The 3,440-nt window shown below is 37.4% G+C and overlaps 1 non-coding gene across 1 annotated transcript; it reads left to right on the top strand.

The window, feature by feature from the left end:
• Positions 1-3,084: 3,084 nt before the first annotated feature.
• LOC112097552 lies at positions 3,085-3,192 on the top strand. The gene has a single exon (XR_002905083.1). It is a non-coding gene; the product is annotated as a small nucleolar RNA R71 (small nucleolar RNA).
• Positions 3,193-3,440: the final 248 nt, after the last annotated feature.

Raw genomic sequence — 3,440 nt, 5'->3', positions numbered from 1 at the left:
CTTGCATAGTATATCGAGTGAAAAACCTTATCTTTTATTTGCCCTAATACTGCTCCCACAGAATGGTCACTAGCATCACACATTAATTCAAATGGTAAAGTCCAGTTTGGAGATATGATTACTGGAGCAGTGATCAGAGCTTTCTTTAATTCTCCAAATGCTTGATGACATTCTTTGTCAAAGTAAAAGGGTTTATCATGTTCCAGCAATGAGCATAATGGTTTAGCCACCTTGGAAAAATCCTTAATGAATCTTCTGTAAAATCCAGCATAACCCAAAAAACTCCTTATACCATTTACTGAAGTTGGAGGTGGCAGTTTATCTATTACATCTATCTTGGCTTTGTCTACCTCAATGCCATATTTGGATACCTTGTGACCCAACACTATTCTTTCTTGCACCATGAAATGGCATTTTTCTCAAGTGAGTACTAAGTTGGTCATCTCACATTTTTTAAGAACTTCTTCCAAGTTGTGCAAACCATCATTGTATGTTTCTCCAAACACTGAGAAGTCATCCATGAAAACTTCTAAAGTCTGCTCTACCATGTCAGAAAATATAGACATCATGCATATCTGAAAAGTTGCTGGAGCATTGCATAACCCAAAAGGCATTCTTCTAAATGCAAATGTGCCATAAGGACAAGTAAATGTTGTCTTTTCCTGATTTTCTGGAGCTATAGCAATCTGGTTGTAGTCTGAATACCCATATAAAAAATAATAGTACTGTTTTCCAGCAAGTTTGTTCAACATCTGATCTATGAATGGAAGTGGAAAATGGTCTTTCCTTGGGGCTTTATTGGGCTTCCTGTAATCCATACATACTCTCCATCCAGTTACTGTCCTTGTAGGAATAAGTTCATTCTTCTCATTAGTTATTACTGTTATCCATCTCTTCTTTGGAACACATTGAACTAGGCTCACTCATGAACTGTCTAATATTGGATATATGATTCCAGCATCTAACCATTTGATGATTTCCTTCTTCACTACTTCTTTCATGATAGGGTTCAACCTTCTCTGGTGCTCAACTGAATTGCTGGAGTAATCTTCTAGTAGGATTTTATGCATGCAAATTGATAGGCTTATCCCCTTTATATCTGCCATGGTCCATCCAATTGTTCTTCTGTATTTTCCAAGCAAATCTACTAAACTCTATTCTTGACCTGCATCCAAAGTAGAAGAGATGATTACAGGGAGTGTGTTATTTTTACCAAGATAAGTAAATTTTAAATGTGAAGGTAACAATTTTAAGTCAAGACTAGGAGATGATTCAATAGATGGTAAAGTTGTTTTTACTTCCCTGTCTGAAAGATTCAGATGCTCAATGAACCTGGTGTACGTATCAGATTGCTTTTCTTCCATCCAATCTGTCTGAATTGCTGCAACATCTTTCTCTTCTACATCATCAAAGGTATTGACTCTGTCAAATACTTTACTGCAGCATTTATCCATTCTGTCTGCTACAACAAAATCCACTACACTCTCATTTCTGAACATCTATCAGAGTCTTTTCAGTTACTAGAAAAGGTCTTCCAAGTATAATGGGTACCTCTTTATCAGCTTCAAAATCCAGTACAATGAAATCCACTGGAAAGATGAATTTATCAACCTTCACTAGTACATCCTCTATTTTTCCTTCAGGGTATGTACGAGATCTGTCAGCCAATTGCAGAGTGACTGTTGTTGGTCTGCATTCCCCTACTCCAAGTTATTTGAATACAGATAATGACATCAAATTATTGCTAGCTCCCAGTTCACAGAGTGCTCTGCCAGCATACCTAGTTCCTATAGAACATGGTATTGTGAAACTTCCTAGATCTTTTACTTTTGCTGGAATTTTATTTTGGAGCATATGACTGTTTTTCTGTGTTAAAGCAACAGTTTCAAACTCTCCCAGCCTTCTTTTTCTTGCCAAGATGTCCTTTATAAATTTCACATAATTTGGCATTTGCTCCAAAGCTTCCACAAAAGTATGTTTATGTGTAATTGCTTCAGCACTTCCAGAAATTTGCTGAATTGCTTGTCCTGCTTTTGTTTCTGAAACCTTTGTGGGAAAGGTGGTGGATGTCTAAATTGCTGGTTATATTCAGGAGGTACCAAACTTTGTTTGTTTAGGTTGGTGCAGGTTGTGGCTACTGGTGTTGCAACTTCTTTTCAGCATGTTCTGGTTGAATTTCTTCTACAATTGCTGTAGCTTGGCCTATATAATCAATGTCTTGATGGGGAATTTGCTGTAACAGGCTTCCCTTGTGAGTTAGTTTTTGTGCTGAATTGCATTCTGTCCCATTTTTTGTCACCTCAACTGGTATATTAACATTTTTTTCAGATCTCAAACTAATTACTTTGCAGTGTTCTTTGCTCTCTCTCCTAGGATCTTTTGTATTGCTAGGTAGGCTTTCTTGAGTTCTGCTACTCATTACTGTGGTTAGTTGTCCCATTTGATTCTCCAGGTTTCTCAAGGATACAGCTTGACTCTGCACAATTGCTTCATTCTTTGCAATATACTCCTTAATCAGTGTTTCCAATGAAGTGATTGGATCCTAACTGATTTAATTTTGCCCTTGACTCTGCTGATGAAAACCAGGTGGCTGTGTGTTTCTATTTTGTCAAATGAATGCTAGAGCATTTCGATTCTAATTGCTCCATGAGAAATTTGGGTGTTCTTCCAACCAGGGTTGTAAGTATTTGAATATGGATTGTTTTGAGGTTGTCGATTGAAATTACCCACATAGTTTACTGAAGCTGGATTCCCTAGACATCTATCAAGTCATGTTCCTCACCACAGTATACACAAGAGAGTGTAGTGACTTGCTTTATTGTTGCTGGAGCAAATGTCATGGCTTTTACCATATTAGTCAATGAAGTAACTTGTGCTAATAAGGCTGTAATTGCATCAATGTTATGTACCTCTGTTGATCCTCTTGCTGATGGTTACCTGGCTGAAGGCCACTGGTAATTATTATTGGCAATTCTTTCCAGAATTTCATAAGCTTCAGTGTAAGATTTGGATAACAGAGCTCCATTTGCTGAAGCATCCACCATTAACCTTGTACTCGGATTCAACCGATTGTAGAAAGTAGGAATACTGTGATGAGGACACCTTCTGAGCAATTCCTTGAACCTTTCTCAAGCCTCGTACAAACTCTCATCTTCAAGTTGATGAAAGGAAGTAATCTCATTCCGCAACTTTGCATTTTTTGTTGGTGGGAAATATTTCATTAGGAATTTATCAGCCAATTCATTCCATGTAGTGATGGAATCAGATGGTAATGAATTTAACCATGCTCTTGCTCGATTTCTTAAGGAATAAGGAAAGAGCCTTAGCCTTAAGGCATCTTCTGTTGCTCCAGCAATTTTGAAAGCATCACTTACTTCCAAGAACAATTTAATATGGAGATGGGGATCTTCATTTGGCAATTCATTGAATTGCCCAACTGT

This window comes from Citrus clementina, unplaced genomic scaffold (genome assembly GCF_000493195.1).
Source record: "Citrus clementina cultivar Clemenules unplaced genomic scaffold, Citrus_clementina_v1.0 scaffold_6, whole genome shotgun sequence".
NCBI classification, from domain to species: Eukaryota; Viridiplantae; Streptophyta; class Magnoliopsida; order Sapindales; family Rutaceae; genus Citrus; species Citrus x clementina.
The sequence above is the reverse complement of the archived record's forward strand: the minus strand, read 5'-3'. Positions and strand labels throughout refer to the sequence as shown.